The sequence below is a fragment of the Anomalospiza imberbis genome, chromosome 1, assembly GCF_031753505.1.
Source record: "Anomalospiza imberbis isolate Cuckoo-Finch-1a 21T00152 chromosome 1, ASM3175350v1, whole genome shotgun sequence".
In the NCBI taxonomy this organism is placed as follows: domain Eukaryota; kingdom Metazoa; phylum Chordata; class Aves; order Passeriformes; family Viduidae; genus Anomalospiza; species Anomalospiza imberbis.
The window spans coordinates 68,125,975-68,139,396 of record NC_089681.1 but is presented as its reverse complement, the minus strand read 5'-3'; the positions used below and the strand labels follow the sequence as shown (position 1 = coordinate 68,139,396).

Sequence of the window (13,422 nt, the reverse complement as noted above, 5' to 3'; positions counted from 1 at the left end):
TTATTTCATGTGGAGTCAGTTCTGCAATTAAGTAGCATAAATAATGTATATTTCCCCTAGACTGCTGCACAAAAATCAGTCAATATGAAAATCAGAGAACCATTTGGTATTAATGGGAGGGGACTTTAGCTGATGTTGTTCTTGCTTGTATTTTCATCAGCTGCTCAGAATAAAGAGAGAAGATTAGGCTGTTGCCTGAATACTGTTTACCTCAATATGTACTTAATAATTTATGTACCAATTTTGGCCTAAACTTTTTTGGGTTTTAAAAGACATTAGGATACATAAAAACAATTTTCATTGAAAATTTTTCAGCTCGTAACAATGGCAAGCCATTCATTTATTTAACTTGCTTTCATGTATGTGTGATTTCTTTGAAAAACCTTTTTTTTTCTTATGGGTTTGGGCTAGAAAGCATTTGGAAAAACATTATCAGAGAGAAGGAGTTGATCAAAAAGCACAAAACATATCAAATATTCACTAATAATAAAATAATCTCAGCACATTCAGTGGAGATAAGAAGTTCTCTACAATGCCCTGTGAAAAGTTTATTTATGCAAGATATGAAGCTTCACCTAAGAAGAAACTTTACCATCAATTACCAAAAACTGTTTTCAGTTTCAATGTGCCAAATGTGATTGCCTGTTTAGGAACCATATATCCGGAGTAAAACTGGTAATTTGAGTGGAAGACAGGTGTTCAAACTAGCTTTGTTTTGAATTCATACCACACTCCTCTTTCCCACTCTCCCACCCTAAATCTTAATACTTTCTTTCTAGTAAATATTGACAAGTCAGTGTTTCCCTATTGCTGACATGATAAGTTATGTAATGCATAAACTAAAATACAATTAAAACATCCCAATAAAAAGTATTATTTTAAAAATAAAATTTCTGTTATTTAAATTCTTACTGTAGAATTCTCTTTATACGGCAGAGGTCTAAAAAGATCTCAGAGTTTAAAACCTTTGCAGTTGCATTAAATTCTGGTTTTATGGAGGAACATTAATTTGAAGTGTATTTCTCCTTTGATGTTCCTGATACGAAGAGCTCAATTGCTTGAAAAGATTCTTAGGCACATATTTCTTAGTTCAAATAAAACTTATTTATTGTGTCTTTTGTAGATCCCTTAAAATATTGAACAGAAATATCAGCAGAACTTGCTTGATTCTTTTCCCCCTACAGTATTAATTAGACACCTGAAATATCTCCCACAAGTTTAATGTGAATAAATGGCTATGGATGGACATTATGAGAGTGTAAGGAAAGACAGATACACTGATTAAGCAAATAGATATTCATAGTGACATTGCCACAAACCTTATGTCTTGCCTAATTGAATTCGTAGCATTCATCAGGACTATCTCATTGATATATCAGTTGGATATTTCATGTTCAAATGCACCATGATACAGTCAGTCCTGTAAATCTTGATCACTTAGCTATAGCTGAAGGAAAACTCTCATATGCTGTACAAAATGACAGCAAAGTTGTCACTGTGTAGGTTAACAATGACAGTGGATATTTAGCTACATTAAATTTTCTGGCTTACCATCTGTCATCATGTTCTGTGCTTTCACTGGCACATAAAAGCTGATTAGTCCACATCAGCAAATGCTGCTTTGAAGAACAAATTAAAATACACCAAAAGTTATGCAGTACTTTAATTGCCTTCCTGGAATGCATCCAAATTAAAATATATTTGCATGAATAAAAATGATAAAAGAAACCTCCAAAGGACAACAGAACAACCCCATGCTATTTGGTTAAGGTCAGAGGACCTTGTCCAATTGGGACACAAAACACCTCAAATCCTGCATTGAGTTTTGGGCCCCCAACTATAAGAAGGACATTGAGGTGCTGAAGCAAGTCCAGAGAAGGGCAATGGAGCTGGTGAAAGGTCTGCAGCACAAGTCCCATGACAAGCAGCTGTGGGAACTAGGGTTGTTTGGCCTGGAGAAAAAGAGGGCCAGGAATGATCTTACCACTTTCCACAACCACCTGAAAGGGGGCTGTAGCTAGGTGGTGATCTACTTCTTTTCCCAGGCAACTAATGACAAAACAAGAGGAATTGGCCTGAAGTTGTGCCAGGGCAGGTATTCACTAAATACACATATTTAAGTCCTAGGTGTAGTTCAGCTACTTACAGGAGCACAAATATTTCTATGGCTTTAACAAGGTTACAGCTAATTTTTTTAAAGTGTAATATCTTCTACTGGCAACTAGACTCAAAGAGCCTAAACCAGATACTAAAAGAAAAATTTGAGCTACCTAAATGTTACCCTTCTAAAGTAACTAGCTAAACAGTATGTAACATAAAATATTTGTGCATATATTTTTAAATACAAAGAACATATGATTTCCATGGAGACAGGCATAATATGATACATATCTAGTTCATCCCCCTTTCTGTCATCCTTTATTTTCATCTAGCATGTATCACCAGTATTAATCATTTCTTATTTTCTTTTTTGTCCCAGCAGCATGAAATAACCACAATAATTGCAGTTGGGCCTGCATTTTAGAAAGCAAGTTGCTGAAAATGTTTTTTAATGTTTTTATTATGCAATTTCATAAAACACAAAATTACTATATCTGAATCTCCTTTTTTTAAAGTCTGTCAAAGATGAAAAAAACCAAACCACAATAAACCTAGAAATTAGTTTCACCAGAAATTGATCTAGAAATAATTTAAGTTCTAGTAGGAAGACAGAAATTTTACAGAGTGGAACCTATGTGGAACAAAAAGATTATATATTTATAAAATATATGTGTGTGTGTGTGTGTGTGTGTGTGTGTATTTCTTCCCCTTCCCCAAGGCATTAGGTGTTTGCCATGCAAACAAATCCAGATCGTCACTGTATATTTATACAAGTGCTGTCATTTCTGTGGTTTGCCTAAGTATGCCTTTATTGGTTCTATGATGTTTTTTGCAATCCTGGCATAGAAGAAATACTTCTATTCCTCATAACTATCAAGATAAAATCTTTTAAGAGCAGGGCTCTCAGCTGCTGTTAGCAGTCAGTGGAGAAGGCAGTACCACACCTGGTCTGCAACTGGAACACAATGATGAAGCATACGTTCCTGCAAATATTTAGTATTTTATACTGAATGTCTATATCTATGTTTGAATGTTTAATGTCAAGATGACTTTTTCCTAATTTTCCAGTACTTTGGGTCTAAATTTTGACTATATGCCAGGTCTTCCCTTTGAACAATGTTGTGACAAGAATCTGTGCCAACAGCACTTGGGTAAAATATGTTATCCATGCAACTCAGGTGTCAGGTATTCCTACTTTTTTGAAACAGATTCAATTATGTGGAATTTGCTCAGCTTTAGTATGTATAGCAATTAATTCTTCATTTTTTCCCTTTCCTTCATCATTTCTTTCTCTCTGTATGTGGAGTGGTTTAAATATTCATCTAAGATCCAGACATTAACTTATTTCATTCCATTCAGCCTTCACATTTGAACTGCAGTGGTATAATACATGCAAGATGCAAATGTTTTAAGGGCTTCCAGAACATATTAGAAACAGATTTTTGATTAGGCTGCAGTGGTCATGATATGGATGAGTACAAGTGAAGTGTGATATAAACAAAAGCATAATGGTAATGTTTATTATGCCAAAACCTTCTACTGTTTGACCCCTCCTGGCTTTTTTTGGTTTATGACATTCCAGTGGTTTGTATCCACCTCTTGAAATGTCAACAATGCACTTTAAATTTTAGAAATGCAATTAACTCTACACTGAAAATATGGAATATGACTCTCCTATTTGGTCTGTAGCAGTTTGCTGCTAGCTCATTTTAGATTAGTTCTCATTACTAGTTGGGCTGTGAAAGATACTCGTTAAGCACCATATGCTCAAAAGGACATAAGTCTTAAGATTAAAATCTGATGCCTACTCTTGGCCAGCAGCTCATTATAACAGACCTTGTTTGCATGCATCAACAAGTGCTCTTGCCAGAAAAAGGTGCACTAGCATTTTGTGGTTTATCTGCCAAAAATCCAAAATAAGTAATTTCATTTCTATTGGTTAGCTCCAGGTTCTTAGCATTGAGGCAATGACAATAAAGAATGATAATATGAAAATGATAATAAAGAAAAAACACTTCAATAGCTTTTCAGGGATCACTGGCAATAGGGCCTTCAAGCTGCATAGAAAAAGGAAAGAAGCTGTCATGATGAATGAAAAGAATCTTGAAGTCATATATTTTTTCCTCCTTTAACCCTAACCAGATCCATTTGATAAATCAATGTTTTCAAAATGAAATTCAACATGATCCTCAACCAGCTGTGGTTCATATACTGTGGGGATATTTTTCAACAGTGAATTACACAGTAAATACATTTAAAATTCCTTTTTTAAGGATAAGGCCAGTTTTCTTATAGAATTGGACAGCTGGACATTTATTTGGCACATTTCAGTGGAGCTGAAGGAGATAAATGAAGTCGTGGAAGCTGTAACCATGCTCTGTCCAGGCCCTAAATCCTGCTTCTCAGCAGGACAAAACAGCCTGGGGACATTTATTCTAATGTGGCCATTCTGTTTCAAGAACCTGAGCTAGCTTTTTAAAGGGTAGTAATGGTACAGCTTCATGGCACAGCAACAGCACTGGTCCACTCAGTCTTCGTCTGCAGACTACTCAGTCCAAAGAAGGATAGAACAGATTTTCAGTGAGAGTTTCTTACACAGATTATGCTATGATTTCAAGCTTAGCCATCAAAATAATCATTCCCTTCAGCACTAAGAACCTTATTACACCTGTCATTTTAAATCATTCTTCCACCCCTGTGCTACTACAGCTTCTTATCAGAAGCTTCTCAATGCACATTTGAGGTGGGTAGGTGTGTGCTTAATAATGAAAGGACCTTTATAAATTCCGTCAGCATGTTTTGACAACTTTCATTTATATTAATGTCAATTCAGACAAACAGTACCTACTTGTTCCCTACAAAAAAGAAAAAAAGGCTTACCTATAAACAGCTGAAAGATACCTAACTAACATCATCTTCTGTTAATGTGTAGGTCTGAGCTGCAATAAAAGCTGTGTTCTCCCCTCAACACCACTTCAAGACTCAAAGCACAGCACCATCTGACACTTTGGCAAGAAGTAAGAGCCATCTGACTTCAGGATGTGGCAAAGCCTCACTGTACCAATGAGGAAGATGAGCTAGTTCCAGGAATCCCGAAATAGTTCCCTAAGAAAGCAATCTATTACTGTTAATGCTGGGATTGTTTCTACAGTTTTTATTGCAATTTCTTTACCACAAATATGGATAGAACCCAACATTTTGACATGTAACAGGAGCACATTTTAAATGCAGCAAATTACTGTTTAAAAGTATTTACATTACTTCTCTTAAAATAGCCTAATGCAATTAAGGATAGATTTTTAATAGCATAAGAAACACAAAGACATGTCAGCCAAGTAAGTTTGGCACTTGGGCAGTAATATAACAATAAGCTTGTTCCACGCTTTCAAAGACAGAGAGGAGTATTTTGAAGTTATACAAAAAAATTACAAAGAAACAATAGTTTTACATTGTTAAAAAAAAGAACAAAACCTACTAGCCTTAAAATTTACCAATTTTAAGATTACTAAAAACAAAGAAAACAAAGAAACACAAAACAATACCCAAAAAACCAACCAAACAAACAAACAAAGGAAAAGAAAACCAGAAAAATAATAAAAGAAAAAAGAGAAGGAAGTACCTGTACATATTTTCAAAGACACTAACCTTCATTTCATTTCACTAGTATTCAAGTGCATCAAACTTTTACATTTCTTGGATCTTCTTTGCTTCGTTTCAAAGTCATTAGCTCCAGCAGTTTGATTAAACAATATTCTGGTTGGTGAAAATAAATAAATAAACATGTCGGAAAGTGCTACTTTCAAGTATTTCTACAAATTGAGTCAAATGCAAGGTGGAAGTCAGATTCTTCAACATAAACAGCTGGGGACAGAAAGAATTTTCTCACTTCAGACATAACAAAGGAGGTAAACTAAGTGAAAATCTGTGGTGCCAAACAACAAGACAAGAGGCAACAGGCAGAAACTGATGCATGGGGAAGTTCCACCTGAATGTGAAGATTATTTTACTTCTTTACTGTGCAGGTGACCGAGTACTGGCATAAGATTCTCAGAGAGGTTGTGGAATCTTCCTTACTGGAGACCTTCAGAAACTGACTGGATATGATTCTGTGAAATGTGCTGTAGGATGACCCTGCAGCAGGGAGATGGATCACTCCCAATCTTACCAATTCTGTCTTCAGTGAAAAAATAAAAACAAATTGCAAAATGTTGTCCAAGAGATAGTTTTCAAAAAGAGAGAGTACTGCGCAGGAAAAATTACATGATGGTTCATAATGACATGAAGGACATCAACATAATTAATGCAAAGACAGTCTGCAAACACCCTTAATCCTCCAGTATATATTAAGCATGAAGAAAAGGAATCACTGTTACAGAAAATGCGTAAGCTTTAAGCTATATCTATACTGTCCTTGACACTTTTTCTGAGATTCTTGATTATTACCAGTTCACATGGTATTGCTGAGGATGTGCAGAAACTTTATGCTATAGGATAGTAAGTCTTTTAACCAATTTAATTTAATTTTATCTCATTTGTGCAAATCAACCTGCAACAAATATTGACTTCTTTCCAAATATTGAGTATAACATTTTAAACACATTATGCAAATAAGATTTTAATCTGGCAAACATTACAAACCAACCATTTCAATAGTGCCTGTAATAATATGCCTGGATGAATAAAGGCAGGTCTATACATATAACTATTTATTATACTTAGGCTAGTTCACATTTTTACCTTGACCTCGTGGTGATGTCTCTGCTAAAATTAAATATATTTTTCCTCTCACTTTAAAGGAAATTGAAGAGAAAAGAAGAGAAGTAGCTCTGTGGAGATACTGCATGATAGATGGCTAAACTGGAGATTATCTGAACCTAGGTCACCACTTAACCATTTCTGTACTATTTCTGCTACTTGATCAAATGATTCAAATCTCAGATAACCTGAAAAAACAACAATTGTATCACAGAGGAAAAGTGACTGCTCTCATCTATAGTTAGCTTAAACTTTATTTACAAAAACGTTTTGAATAACAACTCATCTTCCATTCAAGCCAGTAGCACTTCTGTCAGAAACATTCTAGAAAAATAAACAATATGAAAGTGATTTAATGTAAAAAATCATTCTCAATTTTTTCAGCAGCTTTCAAGAAACTGCTGTATATTTCTTTTTAAAGAGGGTATTAATACCTCAGAACAAACTTACTTTTAATCACTAATGATATGAATTAGTTTGAAAGTGGGAACAGAGAGATGAAAAATTTATTCCATTGCTCATTTCCCAATATGAGGAATTATGTCTCTAATTTAAATGAAAAAATCTTGATAATGTAGCCATGGAGGTCAATATTGCAATGTCAAAATTTTCCAATAGTTATCATTAAACAGGAAACAACACTTTCATCTATCATTAGCATAGGAAATAATTATGGAAACATCATTGGTTACACTTTAGGCCATTACTTTATAATAGTAGTTCTCACTGCATATTTTGGTGTGTGTTATTTTTATTTAAATAAGAATTGATGTTGTTTCTTCATATTTTACATATAAATAAATATGTTATGCACTTCATAGTTTATATGTAAAAGCCATTGGCCACTAAACATCCTCAGTAACTGAGAATTCTGGTGGGAAGGAGCAATGGACAGGACACTTTCCAGTGTGTTCTGATCTCAAAGATTCAGGAAAGCTCCTTTGTTTTTGCCAACAGTCTCAAAAATAGCAATGGGCTCGTTTGGCAAGTGATGTTAATTGCATTCTCTTTGAGTTCAGGAACTTGGAGAGCATTTCTATGCTTAAATTAAGCCTCCTCACCAGGGACCAACTTCAGAAATGGATTGAAGGCATTGGAATTATATAAATGGATACCTTATTCTGACTTATTAATATGTATATTGTACTAATCTAAACTCCATTTATATTCTCTTTAGATTTCCCCAGGCAATTCTATAATTTTTTCCTCTCATTTCCATAAATTTATCAATATGTTACATCCCACTCTTTAACTTTGTCTAGTGTATTCACATGAAAAAGAGTGAGAATGTGTTTAATTTCTAGGCTGAAAAGTAGATGAGCAGAAAAAAGGACCCAAAGGAACAAAACAGCAATAGTTAAATGATATAATTACATTATTCACCATCTAATTGAATTTGGACTAGTTTCAAAGTGTACTGGCAACTTACATATGTATTCTTTTAAATGTAAGTAAATGGAATGGATGAAATTATGCTAAATACCTCTAAATGAATAGAAATCTTGAAACTGAATTTTGTAAGTCACATAAATACATTAAAACTGTTGAAAAATTTCAAACCCATTACATTTCAGAAAATAACCTTGTAATTGATCACCTCAGGGTATCTTAACATAACCTGTTTACTTAACTCTGGCTGCTTTCTAAAGAACATGTTGATTATCTACATAATATATTAGACTTTCAAGAATGTGACATTCTATCTAGTTGCCCTTGAGAAGGAAATTACAGACTGTCTACAGGGAAGGGCTGAATATAACTGCAAAATATTTATAACTTAATGTAAAATGAATCTGGTAGTCTTTTGACACCAATATAATAGTTGCTAAATTTGTGCATGGGTAACAGGCAGATGGGTGGATTCAGAGAAATTAAAACTATTGGAAATTATTAAATGTATGACCATATGGAGACATGTACAGGAAGGCTGAGAAAGCATTTAGAAATTTTTTTGCTACATCCTTGCCCTCTTTTTTTAACTTTTTTTTGGTCATCTCTGTATGGCCACTGTCAGAGATAAGTACCAAAGAAAAGGAATGATGTTTTAGTCTGACTCACCAGAGCTTCTCTTACAGGTTTTTCAACTTTGCATCATTCAAGTTCATTGATATCATCATATCCATGTTTTCTTCAACAGAATAGAAAACAGGGAGGAAAGAGACAAAGAAAATCCTGAAAATTCAAAAAGGCCTTATTAAAAGAAATGCTAAATTGCATGGATGCCAGCTAGTATTAGAACAATAACTGTGAGCTGACCTTAATGAATGTTAAAACCAACCAGAAACGTAGACATAGAATGGTTTGGGTTGGAAGGGACCTTAAAGACCATATATTTCTAAATCCCTAGCCATAGGCAGGGATGCCTTCCACTAAAGTACATTGCTCAAAGCCCCATCCTACCTGGCCTTGAATACTTCCAGGTATGGGACATCCACAATTTCTCTGGGCAACCTGTTACAGTGCCTCACCCTCAGAGTAAAGAATTTCTTCCTAATATCCAATCTTAACCCACTCTCAGTTTAAAGCCATTTCCCTTTTCCCTAAGTTCTTCCCTGAGTCTTGTCTTTCCCAGGCTGAACGTTCCCAACTTTCTCAGCCTTTCTTCATATGAGAGGTGCTTCAGCCCCCTGATTACCTTTGTGGCCCTGCTCTGCAACTGCTTCAACAGGTCCATGTCCTTCTTGTGCTGGGGACCCCAGAGCTGGATGTAGTACTCTATGTCAAAAACTAAGTATCAAGTTACAGTTTTTTAACTCATTTAAATAGAGAGTAATAAATTATTGAATATAACCATAGCTCTAAACCCTGAAGAGGGTCCACATGTGGTATACGTATTTAGACAGAGATATATCATATACATGTGTGTTAGCATATACCCTAACATATGAGCAAGTGTGTGCATGAATAATGTGTTGAGGTCAATTGCTAGAATAAAAGCAGTAAATATTTTTGAGACCTGGCTTTGAAATTTCATGTCTATGAAAAACAAACTTTATATTGTCTTATCATTAAGAAGAAAATGCTTTGACAAAGTTTTCAATGAATTCCAATTGGTCTGAATAGTGAACCTGTAATTAACTTCTAATGAACTATTAGAAGGGGAGTAACTGTCCTGGCAAAACAGAGTGTCCTGATTTTTTCTCTGTTTTCAAAGATACTTCTGAAATTATTTCCCCAAATGTCTCATTGCCAAGACAAGAGACACACAGTCTATTTGGTTGTGAATTACTTATTTGAAACAGCTTAGTTATTGCATGGGTCTCTAATGAAACTCAACATTCTGTTTCTGTCTGGAAACATCTGTTTTCTGGATGAGAAAAAACCTGAAAACCTTGTATATATCTCTTAAAGAAAGTATTCTGTCCTGCTAAGCTACCATTCAATGCATTGTAATTAAAATAGGCTGTTGAACTTGTACATTAATGGATTTATAGACCTTATCAGGATCGTAAAGATGAAGAGAAATCCCTCAATTGCTTTATATATATTTCTCATTGCCCTTCATGAGCAAAGTTATTGTGAGATAGGTTAAATACTCTTGACCATATTTGTGGCTTTGATATTTTTATAGGGTATTGATATCTCCCAAAAATTTCAAAAGCATTTAGAAATCACAAAGAACTTCCTAAATAAGTTAACTTGAATCTTAAAATGTATCAGTAATGAAGAAATAGACAAAAAAAAAAAAAAAGTTGTTGGAAAGGGAACTAGCAATAATACACATCTGTCTTCAAGACAAAAAATGGAATGAGTTTAGAATCACAGAATCACAGATTGTTTCATAAGGAATAAGCAGAAAAGAAAATAGAAAATGTTGATAAACATTAAAGGTTGAATAAACATTAGTTTTATTCAGTGCTTTACAACAAGAAGCAGAGTTACAGTATTATTCTTTAAAGTAAATTTTCCTTAAACTCATGTTTTGAGCATGTAAAAGCCAAAAGTTCAGCAGGAAGTTGAATCAGTTACTCTCTCCTACCTTTCTCCATAGTCATCCAGGAGAGGAAGTAGTCATCCATAATCATCCAGGCAGGTCCAGTGTCACCCTACATCATACATCAAACTTAGTTATTCCCATGGCCATCGCCGCAATAGTCCTCCATGAATAAGCCAGAGTGATAGACATACACAAAAGGTGTTACAGCTCACCTGTGGGCTGCAGTGCCCACAGAGGAGCCTCTCTCTCTCCAGTGCCCATAGACAACAGTCATAGGGCAATGAGGCTTTTAGTTTGGACCTCTTCATGAAGCGCCTGAAGACAAGGGTGAGGAATACAGGGTGAGGACAACAGTGCCTCAGGATAGGAAAGGCTGCCTGTAACCCTAAAGAAAAAATCCCATGTTTTTATCTCTCCCCACAAAACTACCAGCTTTTGTTTTGCACAAAGACCAGACTGGGAAGCTAAAACTGCAGTGAAACACAGCAGTAATTAATCATGTTACATGTGTTCTCGGGACACAAATGGAGCAATCTTAGATTGCTCTGTTCACACCTGGTGGAGCATTTTATATATAGAACCAAAAAAGTATTCATTTAAGTCAAAGTTTGTCTAGGAAGAGTACAGGATACTTTTTTCTCCTCCCAAATGCCTTTATCTGTGCACTTAACTTTATGACATAACCTGTGTGCACTCCCATTACTTGACAAATGGAGAGGTTTTTAGAGGTCTGAAGAGGACTGCTGTTGACTTTCAATGTAAATCGGGCACTTTTTATTATCTCCCGCCAGATCTATAAATGTCCTTACTTGTTCTGTACTTTAAAGAATATAGGGTTCCCCAGGCGTTGGGTCATTAACTTAAGTGTTCTCTTTTCTTGCCCTAGATAAGGGGTCATGGTTAGTTAATGTGGATATTTTTAAGAAACATCATTAAACATTCATCATGACTTATTAAAAGGAGCCAGAAGCAAAATAATCTTTCAGATGCAAAAGATGTCCAACATTTAACATGCACAAGCTTGGCTAAATTAAGCTTTTTAAAGCTTTTAAAAATGGCTAAATTTAATTTTTAAAAGTCTATGATTCTGATTTTCATTATTTCTCTACATTTGAAAACTCCTTCCTCCACAGCCTGGTAGGCACAAATTTTTTGCAGTCTCAGGCCTTCCCCTCCCAAGTAAGCAGAGGACAACAAAGTTCTGCTGTGATTTGGCTTTTGCAAGTAAAATATTGAACTTTGAATTGATTTCATGGCAAATGGAATTTACAGCTGAAAGATCTGTTAGAATGCTGTAGAGCTGATACTTCATGAGCATTAAAATTTCTACTTCCAGCAAATTAAAAGCTGTAGTTGATTTGCATATGCCTTTTCTGCACAGTCTTTCTCATCCCTACCTTTTTTTTTTCCTTTCTTCCTGTGGACCAGCATTCAAATGCTCAGCCAATTAGCAAGTATTGAGAACAGGATTATTTTCTGTTCTTAAAATTCAGCTGTTCTCCACAGAAAGGCAGAGGACAGGTGCCTTTACATTTTTAGATTACTGCATATGGTGCTCTGTCACTTTCCATGTTTCAATTCATGCTGCAGCTCTAGAAAAGAAATCATTTGGAAAGAGCAATCTAACAGAATTCAAGAGTCTAGCAAGTGCTTCCTTCTAGTCAAAATTTATTATTGTAATTGCTCAATTAATAATGTCTCTACAATTTTTAAAGCTCAAGGTTCTGCATACAAAACTAAGACTCAAGAATCTACACTGAAATGTTGTTGAATTTTGTTTTAAAGATACTGTTCAGGTGTAAATCTAAATCTTATATATTCTAATATAAACAGGATCTATATTTGCTTAAGAAAAAGAATAGTATGAACTATACAGCCATTTTCTATACTATGCACAAGTATATCAGAACAGGGAATCCACAGATATGAGCAGCATGGTTCAATGTGCTCTCCGATGTCATATAAGATTATAATACTGACTGGAGTAATAACAGTCTGGTTTATTCTGCAATGAAGAAGCACCATAGGAGGTGGTATAACTTGCCAGAAATTCTCTTGCCATATTCCCAAATGGCATATAAACTGCTAAGTAGAGTAGTTTATTAAATATTTTAAAAAGCTGTTGCCAATGTAAAGCCATAAATGGAGAACTGAATTGTAAATATTTAGTATGCATGAGACTAGTGCAAAAGAGGCATGGTATAAATAAAGAGTATTTGACTACTGAAATTATGACACTGGGGCCAGACTGGGCATTAGTACAACATTTGACCTGCAGCTCTACTTGTCTTTTGCCTACAATAAATTCAGTTGCTCTAAGAGATTTTTCTTCCTTGTTTTTTTTTTTTTTTTTCCACAATTAATCTTATACAAATCCTCGTAGATAACAGGTTTTATTTTAGAGCTAGTCAAACTATATTACAGTTTAAATGTAGCACTTATCTTCTCTTTGCATATGATTAAATAATAAATTCTGATTTCTGTGGATATTTTTGATAAGTAAAAATCTCCCAAGTAATTTATTAATATAAGCACCATCTTATGATTGTCCATGAAATGTCAGCTTTGACAGTTCACTATTGACTACTTTTAGTCATATGAATTTGTTTTTCTCCTATCTTGGAATTTTT

General features: G+C 34.7%; 1 long non-coding RNA gene across 1 annotated transcript; it reads right to left on the bottom strand.

Moving 5' to 3' along the window:
• Positions 1 to 7,101: 7,101 nt before the first annotated feature.
• On the bottom strand, positions 7,102 to 12,012 carry LOC137479727 (uncharacterized). Its single transcript, XR_011002481.1, has 3 exons — positions 11,902 to 12,012; positions 11,005 to 11,107; positions 7,102 to 7,179 (listed from the first exon to the last, which is right to left on the bottom strand). It is a non-coding gene; the product is annotated as an uncharacterized lncRNA (long non-coding RNA).
• Positions 12,013 to 13,422: the final 1,410 nt, after the last annotated feature.